At 38.7% G+C, this 27725-nt stretch overlaps 1 long non-coding RNA gene across 1 annotated transcript; it reads right to left on the bottom strand.

Annotated features, from left to right (window-relative positions):
• Positions 1–7683: 7683 nt before the first annotated feature.
• Positions 7684–24979, bottom strand: LOC101136079 (uncharacterized). The gene is made up of 2 exons (XR_175991.4): positions 24656–24979; positions 7684–9612 (listed from the first exon to the last, which is right to left on the bottom strand). It is a non-coding gene; the product is annotated as an uncharacterized lncRNA (long non-coding RNA).
• Positions 24980–27725: the final 2746 nt, after the last annotated feature.

The following is a 27725-nucleotide window of genomic DNA, read 5'->3' as shown; positions in this document are numbered from 1 at the left end:
TTCCTACTGGTTGGTTGGTTGGAACCAGAAGAGAGAAATTCTCAAAAGAGTGCTGGACACAGGGCAAATATTCTTGTGTGTGTTTGTTATGTGTCGTCAAAGGGAGTCTGAACTAAAGAATGTAAATGTGTCCATGTAAATCCCTCATTACTATACTCATAATTTGCCAATACAGACATATATTATTTCCATGTATTCTGGAAGTTTTAGAGTGATTTCACATATTTATCTCATTTGGAATACCTCCTACCACAACGCTTGTAAGAGGTAGGAATCATTATTCCCATTTTACAGAAAAAGAAAGTTAATCAATTAAAAAGAAGCCACAGCTAGTAAAGTTGCAGATTCAAGACTCTGGTTCAGGTTGGTCTTGAAAGTCCAAATCCACATTTATTCCACAACACTTCATTCATTGCCTACAAAAAAACTCTATCATTAGTTCTCAAATACTGGCCTGAAAAGCTGCTTTATTTCAAAACAGTTTTTACTGGCTCTGACAATGCTAATGGTTAATGGTAGTTTGATGTTATTTTGTTTCATATTTTGTCTTCTTGTCTAATGGAACATTTAGGAAGCCTAAGTCTAGAAACCACTAAATTACATAAACCCAGCTTACATTGAGTTTAGCATTAAAGCCCTAACAAGCACACTCAGAAACTGAGCAGATGAAAACGCTAGGGCCTATGACAAAAAATATTAAAAAAGAATATATTCAGGCCCTTTCTATTCATCTGGATGACACAAAACGGTTGAGTCTGTTTGGTTCATTCTCAGATGATTGAGGGCAGATTGAGCTCACAAGAGCTCAAGGGTTACAAACTTGCTGAATTCACTTAGACTTTAACTCATTCATCCAATATACTTTTTAAAAAATGCATTGGTGCTTACATCCATAGCTTAATCTATTCTTTTAAAAAGCTATACGATAACATTCAAAGATTCAGAATTTTTTTTTTTTTTTTTTGAGACCGAGTCTCATTCTGTCTCCCACGCTGGAGTTCAATGGCATGATCTCAGCTCACTGCAACCTCTGCCTCCCAGGTTCAAGCGATTCTTCTGCCTCAGCCTCCTGAGTAGCTGGGACAACAGGCATGCACCACCATGTCCAGCTAATTTTTGTATTTTTAGTAGAGACGGGGTTTCACCATATTGGCCAGGCTGGTCTCGAACTCCTGACCCTGTGATCCGACCGCTTCGGCCTCCCAAAGTGTTGGGATTACAGGCGTAAGCCTCCATGCGTGGCCAAAGATTCAGATTTTTAAATAATTTGTCCAAGACTGTATGTGTCTTATTAACAAGCAGCAGAAAAAACAACTGGCATAGGCTAAAACACTAGCAGGGTATTTGTTGGCTTACAGAGCTGAAAAAACCAAGTAGATTGGGATTCAGCTGATGAACTAAAGTGGCTATCAATGTCACCACAAACTCAGTTTATTTCCATAGATCTGCCCTGCCTTTCAAGGTAGCATCCTCTTTCTAAGGCTAGCTCACCTCACATTAGCAGTATGACAGCCAACAGTTCCTAATATAATGATCTTTATCTTTCACCATCAGTGATTGCACCTTGCCTTGTAGTTCTGTCAGAAGAGAAATGATTTTCTATTCCAGAGACCCTCACAAAATACCACCTGAGCCTCATTGGTCCAAATCGGTCATGTGTTCACCTTTAAATCCATCAAAGGCCAGAAAATTGGGCAGTGATGATTGGTTTAAAGCAAACAAGATCCATGGTTGTAGCTAAGAATGGGGTGAATTCCATTCAAACTGCGTGGCTAAGCAAGGGGAAAATCAGTCTACTAATCCCATGAAGAAGAAGCAGATGAGGCAGGACTTAGATCGAGATCTTTCTGGCTCCTAAGCCCATGATTTTGCAAGTAAACAATACAGTTTCTGATCTCCAGAAGCTTTGAGTCTTAAGGGAGACAGGGAAACCTACCATAGTAATATGACAATTGCTCTGAGCAAGTTCTAAGGCAGTGTTGTGGAGCTCAGTGTACCTTTAAATGGCAAACCAGAGTCTTTAAGAGTCCAGCCAAATCCTAGTTCTGTCACTGGCTGTGTGATCTTGTGTGAGCTACTTAGCCTTTTCACGACTCAGTGTCTTATCTGCAAAATGGAGCCAATAATAGTATTCACCTCACAGGGATTAAATGAGGACAATATTTGTAAAGTGCATTAAAAATGCATAGTATATATTATAATAGGTTATTGTTAAATAAAAGAAACAGGAAGTAACCTCTATTCAGGTACAACGATGATGAGGACGATGATGATAAGATGATAAAATCATCTATCGCCACTGTGTATCAGGCACTCTTTGAATCTCTGGGGATACAAATGCCCATAAATCACAGTTTCTGTCCTCAAAGAACTTGTAGTTTATTGGCAGAAGGAGGTAATTCGTAATGTGATGAACCTGTTATGACATTTGAGGTAATCTGGGGCCTTCCGGGTGACTGGGAGCCCGGGAAGGAAACCATGAGCAGTGGAAATTCAGTGTCTACATGTCCAATTACCCTCTCATTAGCTGTTTTGAAATGGCAAGTAGAGGAGACTATTTTGGGGGCCCAGGGAATTGAGGGATTAACATAATTGTTAGTTTTAGATGTATTTCCTTATTCTCCCCTGTCGAGTTTGAGTTCCTCTTTTGATCATATAAGATGTTATGTACAAATGTGAAGCATCTCAACTACCATGTAAAGGTGACACGATGGCTTGTCTTCCTCCTTCTGGGGTGTGCAAAAAGCCACACCAGGAAATGAAATACTTTCCCTAGAAAACAGAAAGACCTCATGTTTTCATGACTTGGAGACTGAGGTAACCTTCGCTTTCTGACATACTTCTAGCAGAGTTTAGGAAGAAGACTCATTCAAGGAAACATCTCCTGTATTCCTTCTTCTTGTCTCCAAAGCTGAGTCTTCTTTGCTAGCTATAAAAGAACAGCATGCTATTTATTCATCACTCCAAAATACTGTAAAATCTAGAACTTAAATGACATAGATTAGTGATAAACCTTGTAGAAAGTATTGTGTTTATAATAGTTATTCATGTACTAGTGAGATTATACTTACTCATTTTTCTTTTCAGTGAAGCGATGTCCATGAAATTGTCCAAGGGAAGATGGCTAGTAGTGGTAGAATGAGCTTTAGAGTTGGCTATCAACAAATTTAGTGAAAAACCTAGTGAAGCTTCCAAATCTCCAGTAGTATCTGACCAATTGTTTGTTATATCTATAGATACTCTCTCACCTCTACAGAAAGATATATAATAAATATTCCTCAATGGTGTGATGTTTGGCTCCACTACATCTCGCAGATGGAATCTGGGTATAGTCTGTGGTTAGTCCAGGTAGCAGGATCTTAGAGTAAGTCTGCTTCAGTGCTGCAATTAGAATTCAATAGAATTCTGTATTTGTTACCTCAACTCACTGATATATTTAGAGAACTGTGTGAATATTCTTTCCCCCATAATGTTCATGAAATATTGAAGTAATTAGGCAGAAAATAACTTTTTTTTTTTAAAGAAAATATATATTTTTTGGCTAGTTGTGGTGGCTCACGCCTATAATCCCAGCACTGTGGGATGCTGAGGCAGGCGGATCACTTGAGGTCAGGAATTTGAGACCAGCCTGGCCAATGTGGTGAAACCCCATCTCTACTAAAAATACAAAAATTAGCCAGGTGTGGTGGCAGGTGCCTGTAATCCCAGCTACTCAGGAGGCCGAAGTGGGAAAATTGCTTGAACCCGGGAGGCAGAGGTTGCAGTGAGCCAAGATGGTGCCACTGCACTCCAGCCTTGGCGATAGAGTGAGACTCCGTCTTAATAATGAAAACATATATATAAATATTTTTGTCACTCTTTAATCTCAAAAAAAAAAGGCTAGTGGAGGCATACCATCTTAATGATGGTACTCTCTTCCTCTTATTGAAAGAATCCACTAATAATCTCGGTTAAGCAGGCTATTGTCACAAAAATGGAGTATGAAAACATCCACACAGATGGTTTGCTTTGAATTTTCTTAATTTTAAATATTAGATTTGAAACATACCGAACAAAAAAACCCAACTGCATTGTAATAATAGAGTTTCTCTTCTGTTTTTTACATAGCTATCCATTTAAGAAAGACATTTATCCAAGAAATTCCTGTGCTGAGTATAGGGCTTAATCTCACACACAGACTTTCCCACATTTGATCCTGAATAGGCTGCTGAATGATAAGGTGATAAGATGAACAAAGCAACACCAGCAGGTTGTTTTTCTTTTTTTCTCTCTCTCCTTTTTAAAGGAACAATAGGTTTTTTGTGTGGGTCTCCAAACGACAAAATAGCTTACTAAAAAATGCAGGTTTGAAACTAGTTGAGGTTTCATTGCAGTTTAAAAGTCCTTTCCAAGCTTAGATTAATGCATTGATAATTGAAAACTATCTGGACACGTTATATGTTCTAGATATTAATCTGAGGCTTTCATGAGTATCTACACCTTCAGACCTCCACATTACCTAAGCTCCCTAAATCCTTTCTGGGAGAAGGCAGGGAATAAATACACCCATTGGTTAAATTAAATTAAATTTAATACAGTTGTTTCACATTTTTTGCGATGGCTTTCAATCTAGAGTATCTGTTCCTCTTACCTACTCAGCCTCATTAAAGATGCAACTGCCTAACACAGCTTCATAAGAGCTGTGTTATAATCTGAATTCAATGATTTTTTAGGGCAGTGTGAAATAACTTCAAGGATAATTTTACAACACAATGAGCCAAAGGCATTAATTTCATTTTGCTGCTTTTTTTTTCTATTTAAAAAGATGGAATTTGCTTTTTCTGGAGAGATGTCTACCATAAGATGGTTTGCTTACAGTTATTTTCATGTGAACATAAACATCTCCCAGCCACAGAATTTCACACGGAAATCAAACAAAGGAAGGCTCTGCTGTTAAGGCTAATGTTTGTCATCACATAAACTACCAGAGACATCAGCCAATACCAATGGCAATGGGTTGTCTGTGACTTAATACCATTTTATTGACCACTGAGGGCAGAGTTTAAGCACTTCCAGTACATGAGTGAACTGGGGGTATACAATTGTCCTGAACACTTAATTGAGTGTCTTTCCCTGGAGTTTGTTTGAAGTGAGTCTCCAAGGCTCAAAACTTCTGGGCTTAGCTCTCATGTGCTTATCAGACCTGGTGTGCTTTATGAAAAGATATAGCCAGCCTCTGGCTTGTCTTTTTTCCTATCCTGCTTCTTTTTAAATCTTCTTTATTCTGCTGCAGTTTTTTTTTTTCTCCCTTGCATTAAGGTTTATGAGAACCATTATCATGGAATATAATTTTAAATTTCAAAGAAGACTCGGATTTGAAAGTAGCTTTATGATTTCCCCTACACTTTGGTCTGGGTGGTGATTGTATTCAATTGGGCTTTCATGGAAATACTATCATTAAAAACTCACGGTCTCTAGAGACAGGATTTGGAACTGCAACTCAAGCCTTTCTGATTAAGGTTATGAGAACTCCCACTTGTTTGCAATAGCTTTGTTTTGCTTTTGATTTATAAGAACTCCCAGCTAATGATCCTGATTTGGAGCTAAAGAAATTCTAAATTAAAATTGTAAAGGAACTAGATGAGTCTCAAAAAACATTCACATAGCAAATAAATTTATGTCCTCACCCCTGCCAGTGCACAATCTCTCAAACATTCCTCCATATTTTTCTAGTAGAGACAGGGTTTTGCCATGTTGGCCAGGGTGGTCTCAAATTCCTGGCCTCATGTGACCCGCCTTCCTTGTCCTCCCAAAGTGCTGGGATTACAGGTGAGAGCCACCGCGCCCTGGCTTGTTTCTCTGTATTTTTCTATCCTTCTTTGATTTGATTCACTGCTTCCTCTTTCTCTCCCTCTTTACCCTCAGGCGGCCTAGCTATTCAGCTGGGCTCTAGAATCTTCATCTGCTTCCTTTCATTCTTTCTTTCAGGATCCTGCAGGTCTTTAGTTCTTTTCCTCTGTCCTGCCACTAATTTATCTTGACTTTTCTGTCATGTGATCCTCCTCTGGGCCACTCCATCATCCTTCTGTTCATTTCCTTTGACCTGAATCTTGGGGGACTTATTTTTTTCCCCTGCCTTCTTGTTCATTCTGTGAGTCAGAAGTCACCTCTTAACCTTGGATGGTTTTTTGTTTTTGTTTTGTTTTTCTGAAATTAGTTCAAATCTGGACAAATCTTTTTTTCTGGAACTCTCAGAGCAAGAATTTCCTGGCCTCTGCAAGCATCAGAGCATAGCATCCTATTTCTCAAGAAGAGATTGTTTTGGTTTAAGGATAATAACTGAACATGCTCCTCCCCACTATAAGCTGTGAAAAATAGATCAATAGGTATAGGAGGCAGATTAGAAATCAATATATCATCTAGTGATAAATATTGATGTTTATGGATAAATCCAGACTAGACACCCTGGCTTGGCCTATGGTCAGGACCAAGTTTCCATCTTAACATCTCCCTGCTACACCTACTATGTGCTTTGCTGACGTGGTGCAAGGGTGAATGGAGCACTAGCATAGGGAAACAAATCACTGGAAAAAGTGGTCCCTGCCTTCAAAAATGTCACTAGACTTTCCAGGTGGTTCTTTTTCATTAAAATAACAATAATTTTTTCTTTTACTGTTAAAAAATACAATACAATAAAATAATAAAATAAAATCTTCCTTCTAGTCATGGGTGGAGTAGCTGAAAAATCAAATGTGGAGAACTTTCCCCAGGTGTCTCACAGCGTGCAGAAAGAAAGAATATCGGTCTGCTGGGAACTCTTGTTTTTCAGCCTGTGCAGTATTCTTCACATATTATTCCCTCTGGGGAACATCAGGGCTAAAGCAAGTACACAGTTCAGGCTAATGCTCAGTCCCTTATTTTATCCGTTAAATTAAATCATGTGTAGGAATTAATTTAATCTGACTTTAAATCTAGTTCATCAATATATTTTAAATAAAATTCTGACTGAATATCTGGTAACTTTCTGAGCACCAAGGACACAAAAAATAAATTGGACATGGACACTGACTATGGTCAACATGATATAGGTGCATGAAAATTATTCATACATAACTATATATGGAAATATTATTACTTACATGCGGAAATATTATTATCTAAGGGTCTGATATGAAAAGTCCTCATGAGGCAGGGCCATCTTTGGTATGTGCTATGATAAATCTAGTTAGGCAGAATAGACAAGTTTTGTAGAGCCTGAAGCTTATAGAATTTGGAGAATTCTCTTTTTGAGAGAATACAAAATTCTGAATTCAAAATCAGTCTCAAAAGCAAATATCTAGAGTGAGGATAGAAACCACAAGAAAATTGCCAGAGGCTTGGAGATGCAGGCCCCTGGCTTCTGAGATTTCTTGAGGTATTTTCACCTTGTATCCCAAATCTACCTAGAAGACTCTATAGCTCCCAGTGACTTGCAGAACTCACAGGAATGTGAAACTGGGGCCTGAAACTTAAGCTTCAATGGCTTCAGGGTAAAATTATTTTGGGGCAAATTTCCCGAGCTTTGGGGTTGGTTGGACCATTCCTTCAAATAATAGAGGTGACTGCGAAAAGGGGACAGGCCATGGAAGAGCTTTATACAGGGTGCTGTGACTGCTTCCTATACCACCACAAATCTTCAGGGAAAATGACAAAAACCACATTAGGCCCATTGTAATTGTGTTTTTTATGGAAATGGGCGAAAAAGTTAGTTTTGCACCTTGGTTGGTGTGGGATCAAAACAGAATTAATAGGTGTATTAAAACATAAGTTAACTATATTGCAATATCTTAAATGCATGATAGACATAAAGCCAAGTGTCACTTAATGTCGGGTATGCATTCTGAGAAATGCATCACTAGGCAACTTCATAATTATGTGAACATCATAGAGTGTACTTCGCAAACATAAATGGTATAGCCTACTACACACCCAGACTGTATGGTATAGTCTATTGCTTCTGGGCTACAAACCTGTACAGCATGTTACAGTACTGAAGACAGTAGGCAATTGTAACACAATGGCAAGTATTTGTGTATCTATAAATAGAGAATGCATAATAGAAACACAGTATTACAATCTTATGGGCCCACCATCATATATGTGGTCTGTTGTTGACCAAAACATCATTATGTGGCACATGTGCAAAACAACATAGCTATATAACATATTTTCCCAACATTTAGCACCTTAGAGCAACAAACATTTGTTATCTCCTAGTTCCGTGAGTCAGGAATCTGAACATGGCTTAACTGGGTCCTCTGGTTCAGGGTCCCTTGCAAGGCTGCAGTCAATTAGTTAATTAGTTTTCTGGGATTGCCATAACAAAGCACCACAGACTGGGTAGCTTAAATAACAAAAATGTATTTTCATACAATTCTGGATGCCTAGATCAAGGTATCTGCAGGGTTGGCTTGTTCTGAGGCCTCTCTCCTTGGATTGTAGATGGCCGTTTCCTCTCTGTGTCTTCTTCGCATGGTCTTTCCTGTATATGTGTCTGTGTTCAAATTTCCTCTTCATATAAGAACACCAGTCCTATTGGATTAGGACTCATCCTAATGACCTCATTTTAACTTCACTACCTCTTTAATGACTATGTCTCCAAACAAAACCATGTTCTGAAGTGCTGGGAGTTAAGACTCAAACATATAAATTTGGGCAGGATGCAGTTTAGCCCATAACAGCCAGGTTGTAGGTACCTTAAGTCCCCACTGGGGAAAATCAGATTCCAGGCTCACTCATGTAGTTGTTGGTAGGATTTAGTTCCTTGTGGACTATAGGACTTTAGGGCCTTAGTTCCTCACTGGTTGTTGGATAGAAGCCAGTCTCAGTTCCTCGCCACATAAGCCTCTCCACAAGGCACCTCTCAACATGGCAGCTGTCTTCCCACAGCAACAAGAAACTCTGACACTGCCGGTAATTCATTCTTTGCCACTGTGGTTGAAATACTCCATCCATCACCGTGAAGTATTTAAAAAAAAGCTAACATTTAAAAATATATATTTAAACTATCACTGAAGCCTTCACTTTTATTTCCCTTGAGGCTTTCCTCTTCTCTTTGTTTTGGTCCAGGATCCCAGGAACCAATCCGGAACAAAGGACAGGTAAGTCTTGCTTGGAAACCCCAGGTAGTAAGAGAGCTGGGACTCATCCACCGGTAATGGATTGTGGTTTTCACAATGTCTCAGTGGAAAACCTTCTGTGAAGTTGGTGGCTATGTATTTACTGCTGTGATGGTGGTCTTGCTGGACCAGGGTCTTGGTAGTTTTTAAGGTGAAGATAATCTGGGTCTCTCTAAAGGCCAAGCTATTTTCCTAATGCTGCCATATTTATGTTAGAAGATGCTTCTAGTCTTAGCCACTTTGAGCCAGACTCCCAAGCCTTGATGCTGAGGCTTTATTACTAGTTCATATCCTTTGCCAAAGAGGCCAAAGAGGTAACCTCTTTTTTTTCTTTTTTAAATGGGTATCATCCCAACCCATTGCAGATCTTAAAAATGAATGGGATTGCAATCTCTTTCCTTCTAAGGCAGTGATTTGGTCCAACGCAAAACTTTTCCTCCTCTCCATTGTGGACCAGCTCTACACAGTGGGGATACTGGAAAGAGATAAAAGACACATTTATACCTTCCCCAGAGAAATAGGTGCCCATTCCCCTTATCTTACATGATTGCCTTGAAATAGGAATAGGAAATTACTATAGACCCAATATTCCATATTATGGGAATAGACAACTTGACTGCAGTGGGTTGTCAGTAAAAGAACAAAATGTTTGAGAGAGTTAAACAGCTGCGTAGCGTCCTCAGGCAGAGGGGTATGGACCACATACGGTCCTGATCACTTACGTAACTTTAGGTCAGGTTATTGCCACAGGTCCCAGCTGGACTATAGCTGGGCTTGTCTCCTTCAGGTTTTTCTGCTGTTAGAAAAAGGGGATTGGTGGAATTGCCATTCCATAAGTGTTGCAGTTTCTCCATAAGAAGATGACTGCCAAGAGCTGTATTTGAAGTGATCTTTTGGCAATTGGAAAACTAACTCGTATGCTATTATCTCCCTTACTATTACTTTCTGCTTTTTAGAAGTATGTCAGCTGTTTGAGGTGCCTTGATTCCATTAAATATTCCCTGTTATTCTGGTTTATTTTTTTATTTGACATATTTTTTAAGTTTGGGCTCTAATGACAAGAAAGAACAAATCTATTTTTATATGATCACCAACATCCAACCTTGTTCTAAATTTCTATCCCAGGCTTTCATCAAGGCAAAAACTAAACAACCACTCAAATAAACAAAAACCTTACAAATTTTAAGAAAATTTATTGTGCTTGTTCTGCCTTCCAGGCACTGTGCCAGGTGCCAAAAATAGAAAAATAAATTAAATCTAGTCCCTGCTGTAGAGAAGCTCCCAGTTTAATGGTGGGAAAAAACATGTAATCATGGTAAAGCACATAACGACTCAATTAATATTTGAGTTCCTACTCTGTTCAAGTTTCTGTGGCTTCAAAAATGAACACAACAGACATGAAGCCTGCCTACATGTAGATTAGAGTTTGTCAGAGAGAGCAACCATTGAACTATTTATTACAAGCATGATCAGTGTCTCCATGGGAAAAAAAAATGAAGCATTATGAAAATGTTTAACAGGGGCACCACTTCTAATTTGAAGGGCAGAACAAATATTCATTTGGAAATAGTAGTGGCAATTGGGGATGGGGTGGAGAAAGAGGGTAGGCAGAAGAGTTCCAAAATAGCATGTGTAAAAGATCCTTGAGGCTGGAAAGAGAAAGATGTATCCTGAAACCACAGGTAAGCTGTCATGGCAGGAGTAAAAATGAGTCAGGACAGCGGGCATGGCTGCATGGGTTAAAATCTTAAGAGTAGCTGAATTCTCTCAAGTATAAAGATATGTCAATGTCAATAACATTTTTCTTCTTTTTTCTTTCTTTTTCTTTTTTTTTTTTTTTAGATGGAGTCTCACTCTGTTGCCCAGGCTGGAGGGCAGTGATGTGATCTCAGCTCACTGCAACCTCTGCCTCCCAGGTTCAGTAATTCTCCTGCCTCAGTCACCTGAGTAGCTGGGACCACAGGTGCACACCACCATGCCCAGCTACCTTTTTTTTTTGTATTTTTAATAGAGATGAGGTTTCACCATATTGGCCAGGCTGGTCTCGAACTCCTGAGCTTAAGAGATCCACCTGTCTTGGCCTCCTAAAGTGCTGGGATACAGGCATGAGCCACTGCGCCCGGCCAGGAACTTCTTTAAATGATGAAACAATTGTACAGTTTGCCTGTGTTGCTGGAGGTATTTATTTCTTCAATAAACACTTATTGAATGTTATTTATGTGTGGATTCTCTGGTACACACTGAGAATAAAAAGATGAGTAAGGCAGAATCTATGCACATCAAGTGGTTTGTACTGCAGTGGAGGAAGATAGAAGATGTAATAAAAACAGAGATGAGAAAACAATTCTATGTTCATATTGTTTAAAGAAGAAGTGTACTTCTTAGGTAGCTATTATAAGATTTATGGCCCAAATCAAGTCTAAAAAATAATAAGGGAGCACTAACTGGCTGTGGAACTCCAATCTGGTGATGCATCAGAATGTTCTGGGCAACTTTGTAAATTGCAGATTCCTGAGTTCCTCCTTAGATCCAGTGGATTTTAATTTGTGGAGGTGAGACCCAAGAATCTATAATTCTCTTTTTTTTTTTTTTTTTTTTTTTTGACAAGTTTCACTCTTGTTGCCCAGGCTGGAGTGCAGTGGAGGATCATGGGCTCATGGCTCATTGCAGCCTAACCTTCTCAAGTAGCTGGGACTACAGGTGCATACCACAACACCCAGCTAACTTTTTGTATTTTTGGTAGGGATGGGGTTTCACCATGTTGCCCAGGCTGGTCTTGAACTCCTGGGCTCAAGCGATCTGCCTGCCTTGGTCTCCCAAAGTACTGGGATTACAGGTGTTAGCCACCATGCCTGGCAGATTTAGAATTCTAAAAAGCACTCCCAGTGATTCTGCATATATTCTGCAAATGGCATTTGGGAACCATTGAGGAAGAGCATGGTATCTGTGAAGCCACAGTAACATCTCTCTAAATGTGTTCTTCAGGCTGTTAATAGATGACATGGAAAAAAAAGGATTCAGTGGTATAATCAGTTGAATTACATCTCCCTCCTCAAATTCAGATATAAGTTCTAAACCTCAGTACCTCAGAATGTGACCTTATTTGGAGATAGGGTCTTTACAGAGGTAATCAAGTTAAAATGAAGTCATTAGATGGACTCTAATCCACTATGACTGGTGTCTTTGTAAACAGGTGGAATTTGGAGATAGACACCTATATGGGGAGAATGCCCTGTGAACATGAAATCAGCCATCTACAAGCCAAGGAGGGAAGCTTAGGACAGGGCTGCCAACACTTTGACTTTGAACTTCTAGCCTCTGGAACTGTGAGACAATACATTTCTGTTGTCTAAACTACCCAGTTGTTACTTTGTTAAGGCAGCACTCAAAAATGAATACAAGTGACTAAGTTAAAGAGAGTTATGAATAAAATGATTTCTCTGCTGCAGGGGCTCCAGAAGCTTGGATGTGCTCTATCGCCCTCTGAGAGCTGATAGCTTGTGAATCTCATCCCAAATCTGAGTGCAGAGTGCTTTTTGTTTGGCATAGAGCATTTCATGAGACTGCTGTTCTGTGGTTCTGACTCTGAGTAACATTGAGTTTATTTCCCCTAAGGAAGCAGCCATGCCGTGGGTCTCACAGCTGCAGAAAGTTCAGCTTCATGGGACTGAGCTACTTTCAGGAAATAAGGATGCAGGTGAAAATTTTTTATTACATTTAGTTCAAATCCATTACACCTCCTGGGGGCAGAGCAGAACAGCTCCAAGGAAATAACCTACTGGAAATGATCAGGAGTCATTTTTCTTGATCCATGAATCCTTTGATTCCTGTTATTTCACATCTGTGACTCAGAAGCAGCCATTTGAAGAGTAAAAAGCAAGAAGTACTAGGTTGTCTCCCTTAGTGGAATGGTTCAGGAAATGTAGGAAAAAAATATGCAAGAGTGATTTTATCAAACTGAACACGCCACTACAGATTTGCCTTTGGAGCACTCCATTTATTCCTACTGTTTACTCAGACCTTGACAAACTGATCCATCTGTCTTGAAATGGAACATTGGGAGAGAAATGGACCATCATCATTGTCAGTGGTTAAAAAAGTAAGACTAAAGATTTAACTTGTGTATTTCAGTTATCACACATGCACACATAGAGTGAAGGAACTGTGAACCGGATGAACACAAGCTTCTTAAACATTTGCAAAATCGCGATACTTCAACTTCTTATTTATCTGATGTGTTTTATATTATTTAAAGCTAAACTTTTAAAAATTTTAGACTTGCTATTTGATCTACGGTTGTGACAAGTATTTGTGTCTACATCTGGTGAAAACTTGGGATCATGCAGACAAAACATTCATCAATCCTTGTTTCATATTTTTAGGTCACTATCAATAAACTCTACCCACCTCTCATGCTCATTTCAGTCCTCATCTCTCTCCCGTGGTCCTTAGAACCATCCCTGCAGACCCGGTGATCTCTCACCCTGATAACTCATTCAACATGTACTGCCAGTTTCCACAGCCCCCATAACCAGTGCCCAAAACCAGTGGCCACTTCCAACCAAAATGCAGTTTCATTGGCTCGGCTTCCAGAGTTCCTGATTTATTAGGGCTGGGTAAGTTGAAAAGTCTGTGTTTTTAACAGGTGAGTCTAATGGTCAATTCCACCTGAGAATCAAAATGACTCATTTGGTATTTACCCTATAATGTCTTATATTGCAAGTGAGTCTGTCTCATCCTAGGCCATCCTTTCCTTAACTGAATTGATGTTTTTAATTGAAAAGCCATGTTTTTGAATGCTGGAAAGTTATTTTAATGCTATTTTTCAATTTTTGTAAGTATACTTTTGATTCTTTGTTAAAGTTGTCATCTGTTTCTTCTGGAAGTTCTATTTTACTAGTAGAATGTTCATCTTGGGGCATGGGTTGTTGTTATTCCTCAATCTGGCTGCTGGGTCCCCTTTGGGTGTTTATGATTTTAACTGCCTGCCCCTGGCTCTAGTTACCTGGATTAGCTCTGAGGACACTTGAGTCACTGGAATGGAGGGAGATAGGACAGTTTCAGGTCCGGTTAGCAAATCATCTGTAAAAGTACAAGGAGAAGACACTTCTCTACAAACCTGCAATATGTTTGACCAGCCTCAAGGGCAGACAGGATCTGAGCCTATCTGTTCCCCTCCCTCCATGCCCCTCCGAAGCCAAAGAGACTAGCAAGTACCCCCAAGATAATCTCATCAATCTGGCGCATTGCCCTTTAGAGATTTCACCGATCTGTCTCTCAGGGCCACACTCTCTGGGCCCTGGGATATAGCATAGTGCTCTGATTCCTGCCCCAGGTTCATGACTACTGCTGCACAGGAATCAACTCATTGTCAGCTCTCTCCAACTAAACCTCCACAGATGGGAGGCCTTGCATGTGACCTATAGGCTCCCCCTATCACCCTGTCCTAAAAGGTACTCTGCTTAAGATAGATAGCTGGAAGTTGATTAGAATTAGAATGGAAGACTCATGGGGAGCTGCAGCATAGGCACTCAGGACACAATTTGCACAAAATACCCTCATTGCCTAACCCAGGCAACTAGAACCAGGGGCAGGCAGTTAAAATCATAAACACCCAAAGGGCACTCAGCAGCCAGATTGAGGAATAACAACCCATGAACTAAGATGAATATTCTACTAGTAAAATAGAACTGCCAGGAGAGCAACTTTCACAAAGAATCTCATTGTTATTGAACTTTCCATGCGTGTATGTCTGGTTTCTTCAGCTAAGGGGCTTTGGATATATCATCTATCTTAGTCTACTGTAAGAAAATACCTTAGATGGGATAATTTATAAACAACAGAAATTTATTGCTTACGGTCCTGGAGGCTGGGAAGTCCAAGATCAATGTACTGACAGATTCAATGTCTGATGAGAGCTCACTCTCAGCTTCAAAGGTGGTACTTTGTTGCTACATCCTCACATAGTAGAAGGGACAAATGAGCTCCCCCAGTCCTCTCTTATAAGGGTACTAATTATTATTATTATAACAGCATTCATGAAGGTGGAGTTTTCATGACCTAATCAACCCCCAAAGACCCTACCTTTACGGGGCCTCACGATTACTTTCGTGATTAGGTTCCAACATATAAATTTTGTGGGGATAAAAACAGTCAGTTTATAGCATCACATAGCCTCACCATGCCTCACTTTCTTTGATTTGAAAACAGATAATAACCTCCACATAAAACTGGCATTTAAATCACAGCTATCACTTATTGTACATTCTTTCTGTGACAGGCACCTTGCTATGTACTTTACATGCATTAGTGCCAAATGAGATAATTTGAATAATTCACCTAGCGTGTTACCTGGTACAGGTGGATGCACTGTACATGCCCATTGTTCTCTTTTGTTGTTGCTCTTAGCTGCTGACCTATATGGGAATAGGTGTTGTCTTGCACTTTTCACTGCCCCCTTCTCCCCATTGCTCTTCATACCCTACCTTGCATCGGAGCACTCGACATATTTCTTGGTTGGCTAGCTGAATAGATCATGCCCTTCTAAATGACAATTTCCTATTTTTTCTATACTTGGTAAACTCAGTTAATTTTACATGTTTCTAAAAGGCCTAGCTAAAAGTTTATTTCTTTTGCAAAACTATAGGTAATATCTCTTGTCTGATAGAATATCATCTATACATTTCATAGGTTATTTACCCCCAATTCTACCTCATATTCAAGTCACTAATGCCCATGAACTATATTCCTTACTGGAATACATCTCTATTCTGCTCCAAGTTGAGAAGTGCCTAGAATTCCCCTTTTAAAATTCTTCCCCTAAAACTTAGGATAATTACCATAGAAAACAAGAACTGGAGGAATCCTCCCTTCATTTCTTTCAGAGAAAACCCCATCAAATTAGATGGGAAGAGATCATGTGAAGCAAGACAGATTTGCAAGTTAGAAGGTGTATGTGCAAAAAGAAAATGATAGAACATTCTGGTTAAAGTGTTGTGTTAATCTATCTTGGGCATCTTGCTCTCTTTTGTACCTTTTTAGGTGAGTTTTTCCATTAATGCTCATATGCTCATCTACTCAAATTAGCATTTGCATCTCAATGGACTCAGATTAAAAAAAATCAATATTTATAGTATAGGCAACTCATATCTTTAAAAAGCTTTCATTTATGTTGAATTGTATTTTGGAGTACAGCTTTTTATGAGTTGGAATTGAGCTCTAATTTATTGCCAACAGTTACCTATACAATCAATCCTAGGGTTTTGTTTAGTATAATCCGCATTCCTTCACTGTCTGGTGTGGGCTCTGCCCTGTGGTAGGAACTTCTAAGAGAACCAGACTTGAGTCTCTTGCCTTAAGTGATTAGAAGTCTACGGAGGGCAGGAGGCAAGAGCATGAATTTGGACAGCGCAGATACCAGGGTTTGAGTCCTGAAATACCACACATACACCCTTTGGTCCAATAATGAGCCTGATACATAACAAACTTTATATATATATTAACTATTATTATTGGTAAGGGAATAAATTCCTTGCAAAATATTGCTAAAGTACACGCTCGTGGAAGACAAGGTCCCAGTTTTGTTTCTTTTAGAAAATTCCACAATGTCCAGCACAGTATTATTACAGGTGTTGTAGCTGACCCCTTTCAGAGTGTGAAGTTATCACTGGAAGGTGGTTGTCCCATCAGGAAATACATTTCTCAACCACTTTGCACTTAGGTATGGTTGTGTGATTTGTTAATTCCAAGAGCAAGTGAGCAGAAGATGGCTAAAAACAGGTACACCTTCTCAAATTTCTTTTCTCTTATCTTGGATAAATGCAGAAGACTTTGAAGCTCTAGAAGATGATGGAAACACAGGATGAAAGAATTCTGGCTGCCTGAATCCTGTAGTTACTTACATTGCACTGCTTCCATGAATAAAAATTGCACCTTTAAGGTTTTAGGCCATTGTGATTTGGGGGTTTATTTATGACATCAGCTTGCATTGCCTTAACTAATACTGCTGTTCAACAAATTTGTTGAAGAAATAAATGAGCTATATAACTAAATCACCCCAAGTACAATGCTATTTAGTATCTAAATTTATTTCATCAATCTGTCTGTGGTCTCATTACAGTCAATCAGAATTTAAAGTGAGGCAGTGAGATAGAGTAGCTCTGATGCAATATAGTGGCTTTTTCTTTTTATATTTTAAAGAATACATCAAACCTTTGTTGTAAAAAAGAAGTAACCAAAAGAACCTCAGAGTGAAGTGGGGGTGGGGAGGTTATTGTATATGTTGGAGTGTTTCATCTTAGTCATGAACTAACAAATTAAATAGAAAGCATTCGTATGTTTTCTGTTCAATGTACCATGTTTTCTGTCTTTTAAAAACATGTGGGATTGCAAAATACGGTCAATAATTCCCTTATTGAACTAAAAGAGAATTAGAAACGGCTGCTAATAGCTTTTGTGTTTAGAAATGTAATGTCGTCCAGTGAGTTAATTCATGGGTGAAGTGTCTGGAATTGCTTCTGAATACTGGATTATAGATATTTTTCTTTCTTCTTCTTTTTTTCCCTTTTCTCTTTTTTAACTAAGAGAACTTAAACATGATATTAAAAAAAAATTTTGTCTTGTGGTAGAAATGTCAGCCACATTTCAATTCACTCTTAGGCTTCCCCTAAAAGGAATGACTTTTATGCATAACAATAGCCTTGTTTTTATAAGTGGTTGGTAATATCTGCAAATGTGTAAGGCGTTCATTTTCCAGGAGCTCTTTTCTCCCTGGTAACACACCAGGAAATATCAGAGTGTTGTTATTTGAATTCTTTCTTGTGCTCTGACTCCCAGATGAATTGAAATTCAACTTCACAGTCAAATGAGTGGCCATTTAAAGCTCAGGTGTGTATTTCTTAAGACCCTCTCAAAGGATATATAACTGCTTATGTCTTTCCAAAAGACAGCAAACTGAATTTTAATTGGATCTTGCCTCTCCCAAGAGATCATTATACTTCTACTCTAAGGCCATATATTATAAAGCTTCAGTATGATTTGGAACATGTAGCCCATGTTTTGGTTTAGTGTTTAAAGCTGAAGTTATAACAGCTGACACTATAGTCCTTTCAGCAACACCCCCAATCAAAATTTTATTTAGTTTGAGTCTCTTTAAAAAAATGAACATACACACAAGCATGCACACGTACACACACACGTATATAACTTGCATGTCAAATTTATGTAAACTTTCAGATTATTAAAAAACAGTTCCTTTTTTAAGGAAATAAGTCTCAAATGGGACTAGTTCCAAATTTTTCTTGTCTCAACCCCACCTTGACCTTGTCAGATGGATTTAAAAAAATAAAGCAGTGGAAAAATTTATATATATATATATGTATATCCATATACCAAAGACCTGCTGACTCAGAACTGGATCTGGAATATCATTTTGAGACACAGAATGAATCTTTTTATCAGATGGTGTGGAAGACCACTGATGCATTCATGAGCACTCCTGGAGCTGGTCTCCCTCTGATCTTAGAAACGGACAAGACAACATCTAAAAGGAAACCAACAGACTTGCAGACCTAATTCACTAACTCTAAATAACACAGCCATGTGCTTCTTTGTTCTTCATAGTTTAATCATCCATGGAAATTTCCAGAGGTAAATTAAGACTATGAGGACCAATGTTAAAAATACTGTGAAAACATCCCAGAGCATGCTGACGTGTGGAATTCATACTTTAAAACTCCTAAGGGGCAATCTTATGCCTCATAAGGAGGCATAAGACCTCCTTACGGTCTTGCCTTATACCATAACAAAGTGGACCTTTGTGTATTATATGTAGTTAAGACTAGTTTTTTATATACATATTTTCTTCCTGAAAAATACATAGGTTTATTCCAGATTTGAATGTTTTAGAATTTTTTTTTTCCTTAAATTTGCAGACAGAGACGTGAATCGGGAACCAGGCCCCAGAATACAGAATATGTCTCTTAGTTTTTCTGAGACATGATTTCTTCAGTTGTAACATTAGGAGACTGAAGTAAGTAGTCTCTAGAACAGTTAGTGTTATAACATTTTATGGTTCTCAAGTTCAAGTGGCTTTAAAAAAATTATTTATAGAAGACTCAGTTACTAGTCAGCATATATCCCTAGATTTCAGCATTTTCCTGCCATGATGTAAAAGAATATTTGAATTACATACTCAGTACACTCAGTACTGGAATCTTAGACAGGCTTCAGTTTGCCTATTTATTTCTACTTAATTATCTTCCACTAAATTTGCTTCTTTTTTATTAAAGATTTTTTTAAATTGTATCAACATCTTAGTTACAAGGCTCAAAACCTTGAAGTTTTCTTCAATTGTTTATGTTCATTCACCCCTAATATTAAATCAATCACACAGTTCTCTTGGGTGCACCTCTGTGAAGGGTAAGACTACTTTTACAAAACAGAATTGTAGAATTGGAAGTGATTTCCTTTCACTGCCTCACCAATATTGTAGAATTGCTTTGAGGATTTGAAGAAATATACCCACCATTTCCCAAGAAAAAAAAACACATATACAATTTTTCATATAATTTCCAGGGATTCAAAGACTTTACCTAAAGTTCTTCCATGGATATCAGATTAAGAATCCCTCGTATAGGCCAAATGTTTTCAAAGTCAGAATTTCACTCAATAACAACCCTGGCAGGTGGCTTTCTGATTCTGCATCTAGTGACTGAGAATGCTCATTTTGGGCACTTTCTCTTCCCTTATTTGTAATGAAACTGTTATTGTTGAAGAACTTATTTGGGGTTAAAATATTTGCCCCAGTTGACCACAGGTCTTCATTATTTGAAGGTATCTCCTATATCCCACACAAATCTTCTATTTGTCATGTTAAATATTTACCATCTCTTTGTGTCTTTTCTTGCATGGCTTCCAGACTCTTTCCTATCCTGGTCATTTTCCTCTAGACAGTCCTTAAGTGTCTTGACTTAATTTTGGTTCATTGAGATGAATAACATTTTTTATACTTGATATGAATAACCAATGCAAAATTCCTGGAAAATTTCTTTCATTTCAGGCACAGAGGAAAGGACTTGAGCTGCCTAACACTGGCTAACATGTTGGTTTTGATCTTTGCTAGCCATTTTGACTTAGTGCTGGTTACTTAACCTCCTCCATTTTTTTCATCTGTAAAATGGGAATAGTTACACCTTCATTATAAATTTGTTATTTTAGCAGATAGTAGGTACTCAATAAATGGTAGATATTATTTCTACTCTTAATTCAGATTATTTGGGATATTTTGAAAGAAACATCATATTGAAGACAGACAAATATAATCTCCAAACTATTTTTAACCAACATTAAACTTGGCCTTTCCTACCGCAAAGTCATGATATTAAATTTTTTATTGAAGTACAAAATGTGATAACTACTTAATATTGCTAAATTGTTTTGTATTGGGTTTGGCTCATATGGCAGGCTTCTGAGACATTCCTAACCTCTGATCCTGTCATTCAGTGTGTGTTACCTGTCCTTCTTACTCTTGTGATCTTCAGGCAGGTGTACAGGCAAGGACCAAACTCCCCAAGACACATTAGCCACTTTTTCCAGAGTTGACATTAATTCACTAAACGACTTTCTATTGTGACCAGAGTTGTCATGTACCTTGCTGACAAAATGATACTAAGCATGTGGGATTTCCCTGACCGAATTATTTAAATAAAAAAGTGGGGGCGGGGGGGGGGGAAGAAAGAAAGAAAACGACATTGGTGTGAAACGATTTGTTTTGTGTGAGCTCATGCTGACTCAGTTGTTGAACGAAATCCTTTTCAAGTCCCCTAGTGATAAGAAAACTATAGGAAGAAGGCAGGGACTGTACCTTATTTGCACAGAGTCAAACAGATTTTGAGGTCCCTAAATGTATAATAGATCACTTCTTTGACTTGCAGATCAGAGTGAAAACAATTTCAAGAGCAAGTAAAAGGAGAAAGTCTGGCTCTTCAAAGCATGGTCTCATTCCCTCACACATAAGGTGGCTCTTATGTTCTTCCAGAGAACTTGTACAGAGCATGGCATGGCGGTGGGGCTCGTCAGAAGGAAAAGTGTGGGTGGCTGGGTGTGAGGCTCCTCTCCTTGCCCAGACCCTCTAATCCTCTCCGAGGTCAGGGACAGGAAGGAAAAATAATAAAGTAGACATTTATTCCTTCCAAAAGACTTGCTAAAAGGAAACTCTCTGAGAAACCCCTTGGCTATTTTTATGAATGAAATTTTTTAAAAAAAGGTTTTTAGATGAATTTTCCAAATACCTTTTAGTCTGAGAGAAAGAGGGGGAAAAAAAAGACTCAATGCTAATACCCTTTGCATGAGCTCTAGTTTGCTCTTGCCTCCAGCTGTTGAATGAGTTAGGGTCATATTTGGAAGAACAGCTCATTCTGTTTGGAAGGTCATGCAAGGGAGTCCGGAAGAGGAGGGGCGTGGAGATGCCAGACAGAAGGGCGAGCCAGCAGACACACGTGGACAGGGCTGCAGCCAGCTCCTCTTACTCTTGGTGTGTCACTGCCTGCAATGGAATCCAAGGGTCTGCCATCAGGAGTGCAGGAGTACTGTGACCTCTCTTGGAACCTGGCGGTGAAGTCTCCTAGAAAGCATGTTTATTCGGGGTCCCTGATCCACAACAGGAGCCTTCGCTTTGAATTTAGATTAATTGAGAGCTCTGTTAGTATAATTGAGTGCACTTTCCCATCCCTGCCCTCTATAAGTAAAGGGACAGTTAAAACATTTTCCTTTTATTAGAGTCTGTTCTAAAGTTGTAAGGTATGATGAGATGTAGGATGTGAAAGGTTTTATGTTCTCCAGAGGAAGACGCAATATCCAATCAATATATTTCTCTTATCTTAACCTGATATCTTATTTAAAGCAAATAACAAGTGTCCAAAAGCATCTGGCTCTATTTTCCTGGATAAAATGCAGGAATAAATTAAATTCCCACAATACGTAAACTCTCTATACAAATTAGCACATGGAAAAAGGCAACGATCCTTTCAAATAAGTGTTTAGTACATAAAATGAAGCTAACCCCCATAAGAACACTTATAAATGGTATCCTAAGACATAGCAAGGAATTAATTTAGCTCTCTAAAAACTTACTACCTAGGAATGTATTAAATTAAGGAAGAAATTGACTCATTTGGAAAGGTGGCCCTTTTACATCATCTATACTATGTATATTTTTTAAAGATGAGGGTCTCACTATGTTGCTCAAGCTGATCTCGAACTCCTGGGCTCAAGCAGTCCTCTTGTCTCGGCCTCCTAAATAGCTGGGAGTACAGGTGCATGTGCCACCATGCCCGGCCTTATAGTCTTATGTTTTTCAAATGATGCCTATCAAATAGAGTGGCCAAAAGCATGCTATTTTTTATTCTTTTATCAATAAAATTTTTTTAATTTTATTTTTAATTGACACATGATAGTTGTACATATTTATGGGGTACAATGTGATGCTTTGAAACTGGCATACCGTATGTAATAATCAAACCAGAGTATTTAGCATATCCATTACCTCAAACATTTATCATATCCTTGTGGTGAGAACATTCAAAAGCCTCTCTTCTATCTATTTTGAAATAGACAATGCAACGTTGTCAACCACAGGCACCCTGCTGTGCAATAGAGCACCAGGATTTATTCCTATTTAACTGTAAGTTCTTACCCATTGCCCAATCTCTCCCTATCCTCCCCTGCTCCCCTTCTCAGTTTATCTTCCATTCTCAGGTTCCTAATCTGAAAAAAAATGCACCTAGTTTCTATCTTGCATACTTGTGAGTCTCGGCGATACCATCCATATATGCACACAGTTCTCAGTGCAGGAGATGCCCTCAGCAAATGGCAACTAGCCATTCCTCTATTTGAAAGACAGTCAGACACAATGGCCTGGGGTGCTTGCCTTGTGGATGTTCTGCAGTTTCTAAGCAATTCTGCTGCAGAAGCACTACTGGGGGATACCCCCTCTTCAGGTGAAACTGCGATGTAATGAATGCCTTTTAATAATTCGGTCATTAATTTCCCTTGAGTTGGTCCCACATTGAACCTGTCATAGGCTCACATCCGTTAATCTTAAGAAATACTGTTTGTTGCATTTTAGAGATCATGGAAATGATCATTTCAAAGTAGTTTTCCTTCTGTTTCATCTGGGATTTATAAAGAACTTCAGCCATTCCTAAATATGAGACAAAAAGGTCTGACAGCAAGTGACTTTAGAGAGATATCTGGCTCAGAAAAGACTACCAAAGTCCAGGAGATGGTTGGAAAGATGGTCCCATATGAGAATTCTGTGTTTATTTTCTCCTTAGGTGAATGCCTTTGCTGATAATGTTTCCAGACACCACTGGGCAGTGAGTCATTTTTGGCCCTACCCACTTCACTTAAGAGATACGAACTGAATTTAAAACCCAGATATCTGAGGAAGGCCATCTCATGCTCCTTCAGGGCACCCACATCCCCAGCAGCAACAAAAGGTGGTGATAATGGAGGGAAGTAGAGAGGGAGACCCAGGAAATCACATGCATTAACTAGAGTTTTCATGAACAGAGTTGAAAAAAGAAGACATTTCAAATTTTAAATTCTTCTCCCAACTCCTGTACCTGGCTCTTTAAGGTTATAAAAATCAGATGATTCCACTGGGGGGGATAAATGTTTTGAAGAAGTAATCCATTGATCACTTCCTCTCACTTGACATGTTTAACTAGATGGAATCAATACTTCTTAGCCTAGCAATGGGTTTGTAAAAAAAAAAAAAAAAACGGTAACACAATTGGATGTTGTAAGGCATCTTAGGATAAAAGGATCCTGTAGACAAATTCCTTCTTTATCCCTTACCCCCCCGTGAGCGTCTTTGATTAAAAGTCAGATCTGTATGGATATATTAAGTCACCGAATTCATGGAGGTTAGGGCACAAATCTTTTTTTTCATTTTTCAATGCATTTACTTGTCATCCAACACCTGCCCTAATGACACACACAGAAACAAAGAATCTTGAGTTTTAAACTGAGCACAAGAAATTGAAAATATAACTATGTAAAACATCAAAAGTCCCACCCACTTTTTAAAAGAACTTGCTTAATTCAAGCATATTTAAGAAATAGTGCCCCTGTCTAACACATTTCTATTACATTAGCACAGTGCCTACTTGCAGGTTTTATTTCTTGCAGTTCAATGAGTACAGTATTTCAACTGGAGAACTCGAAACAGACACAAAAGCTTTTTTTTTTTTTTTTTTTTTTTTTTTTTGTTAACCCTTCAGAGAAAACATGCAGGGACAATCACCACTTCTTCATTTTCACTGTCACCTGGATTCACAACCATGCAGCCAAAGACAGTTTCAGATGGGCAGATGGCCCTAGCGGTTAATAGAGATGAGAGAGGGAAAAGAAATAAATGAATGCTCTGTTTTCTGTGTAAGCAAATAAAAAGGCAGAGGAAACAAAAGGAATGAGCCAGCCAATGGGGTTGAATCATCGAGTCCCTCTAAACATACCTTGACTTTCCCATGCAGGGATCTACTTCCCCGATAGCCAGTTCAGCGTGGATACTCATGCCGATGAACCTAAGAATGTTTGCCTGTCAGAGATAAACACTGCATTTCTGCCTGCTGCACACAGAGTTGCTGGAACCTGACAATGCCGTGTACGAGTAATAAGCCATCATGAAATGGTGAAAGAGTCAGGGCTCTTGAATTACGCTTGCTTTATACGGGTTGAATTGCACATCTAGGGCAAAGTTTGGCCAAGTGAACAGGGCATGCAAAGACCTTGCTTCCTCTCTGTGCTGTGGGGAACTGAGACTGTGCCGGGCCTGCAAACGCGGTGAGGAAAAATCCATTTGAATGCTTACTGCTGAATGGTGCTGGGCATTGTCAGCTTTTGTTTACTTCATCTTACATGTGAAGATCGCAGCTGTTCCTTTCAGTAAAAAGAAGTAGGAGAATGTAGCAACCAACCTCACATTTTCCCCTCCTCCAAATGTTTGTGGAGCCCAACAGCTGTCTTTGCAAATCCTGTCACTCAGGATTGGAATGGTTCTACATAATCAAGAATGGAGTGGTGAGGCTGAGATTGTTGGCTGGCTCGAGGTAGCAGGTGGGAATGAACTGTTCTCTTAATGGGCTCACTTGGTCTGTTCCTGCAGGGATTGACTCAAAAAAGAAAAAAGAAAGTTTAAAGGAGGCGATGAAGGAAAGTTGAACACATATGTCTTGTATTTCATACGTATAGATCTGAATGGCTGTGAAGCATGAATTCACTGGTTGTTAGAATTGTAAGGGATTTGAAAGGTCCTCTTGTCTAGGAGTTTTCAAATTATTTTTAGCAGCAGAGGTTTTTTTTTTTTTTTCTTTCCTCAAATGAAATCTTAGACTAGGGATATTGTGTGATAAATGAAAATACCTACATAGAATAAGCGGGAGCATCAATGGAAAACTGGGCTGGGTATAAGAAAAGCAACTTCAATAACAAATGAGCTCAGTTCTGGTAACAGGGCAGGAGTCATGAGGACTGAGGCAAATTGGATGTGCTTGGAGAGGACGAGTGCTCCTCCTTCTCAGCACAGCCACGCACGGCATAAGGATGTTTTGGTCAAGAAAGACTGTGTGTATGCTAGTGGTCCCAGATTATAATACTGTATTTCATTGTACTTTTTCAATGTTTAGATACAGAAATGCTGACCATCGCAATGCACAGGAATGCCCTAGGATGGCAGCCAAAGCCTTCCATCTCCCACCCAGCCCATTTTCCTAAAAAATGTGCGCATTTAACATTGTTTTTCATCCCCAAGAATGGGGTATCAATAGAATCTACAAGACCAAGACTTAAATGAAATGAATCAACAGTAACACAAACAGTAGCAATTTTCAATTAGAAATTTAAGGAAAGCTTCATAAAATGTTCATAGAATTCTGTCTCAATTCACCTAGCCCATTTCAACTGTAGCGCAGAAGTCTGTTGTTAACAGCCTTAACATCTTTTTTGGGCTTTTTGCAAATATGAGTACAATTTACATCATTTATTCCCACCCAATAGATTAAATGCCAGGAGTCTGGAATACAGAGAAAAAAGAAAAAAAACTATAAACAGAACAACAACAACAATAAAAATCAGCTAAGTCTGAGCAGTTTCAAGAGACATGCTGATTTTTTAAAAATATGCGGAGACTATCCAGTTATCTCAGATTCCTGGTTCGTTTTCCACTCAAAAGTTAGGTCAGCCAGCATCTGACATAACAGTCCTTGATTATCTCTGGTTTTGAAAAACAGAAGAATACAACAGATTGCTTCTGCTCAGTCAACCAAGTTCTTGTGTTTTAGTTACCCTGACATCAACTTCAGGTGAAGGAAGAATGTTTACATATCAAAGTGGATAACGTTTCATGCTGGTGGAAGGCGCTTCTTCCTCTGTTTTTCTGGCTGTGCAGGCTGCAGCCAGAACCAGGCTGGCCTCTGCCTGTTTTAAAGGAATTTGACTTATGGACTGGCTCCAACACAAAAATGCATATTCATCTTCCAGAACAGGTACAAAACATCCCCTGTTATTAATAACCTACAGCACCTCTCTTCTCATTTCATACATAGAAGCAGAACTTGACTTTCACTCATATTACAGTTGATTTTTTTAACACAATAAAAAGTGGAGAATGACAGAATTTTACTCAAAGAATCTTTTTTGTATTTAGTTTTTTTTTTATTTAGTGGTTATGAAAAGCAGAATTATGTCTTACTTATTGAAATCTTTTGAAATGCTTTTAGACTTTCCTCAAATCTTTTAAATCACAATAAAGGAAATCGATAGCCATCTTTCCAGGTGAAAGGAGTTGAACCAGCTAATGCATCACTCATTCTGATTAACCAATTCAAAGGCAGGCAGGCAGTTAAATATTTGCTGTAATTCATTCTTGAGTGGTTATATATGCTTCAGTGGCAGATTTGATTTAATAAATATCAATAACCATGGCAATGCTCAAGGAGGAAAAACAAAAGCAAACTATGAAATAATTTTGGTGTCTCTTTTATTAAAAGTACAGTGGAAAATTATCTCAAGATAACCATGGCACATGAATTAGACATGTCTCAGGAATATGTTTGTTTGTTCTCTCTGTGCCTTGGGATGATTTCAATTACTTAAATCTATAAATTATTTTATTACACATTACTCCAATTTAGTAGGTGTCTACAGTGTGGGAAGGTAGGACAATGTGGGTACAATTTAAATATCTTACTTGATTGCCTACAGCCTCATAGAGATTGCACTAACTAACCCATGAAATAATACAAGTGTCATTAAGTACAAAATTTGTGCTATAAAAATTCTTATGGGCTAAAATTACTGGGGCAGGGATCATAGAAAATTAGAGTTGAATTAGGTAGGAAATCATGGGTACAATTTGGATCTGTGTAGAGAAATGAAAGCTGGCAAACAGACAAGCAACGGCAGAGACACAAAGCAGCAATGAGCATGTCCCATATAGAGAGAGGACTGCAGGGACGGTGATGAGACCAAAGCGGAGGTGTATTCATAAGGCATTCCCATATCATGAAGAAACTTGAATCCCAGGAG

This window comes from Gorilla gorilla, chromosome 10 (genome assembly GCF_029281585.2).
Source record: "Gorilla gorilla gorilla isolate KB3781 chromosome 10, NHGRI_mGorGor1-v2.1_pri, whole genome shotgun sequence".
NCBI classification, from domain to species: Eukaryota; Metazoa; Chordata; class Mammalia; order Primates; family Hominidae; genus Gorilla; species Gorilla gorilla.
This window is presented reverse-complemented; position numbering and strand designations above follow the sequence as displayed.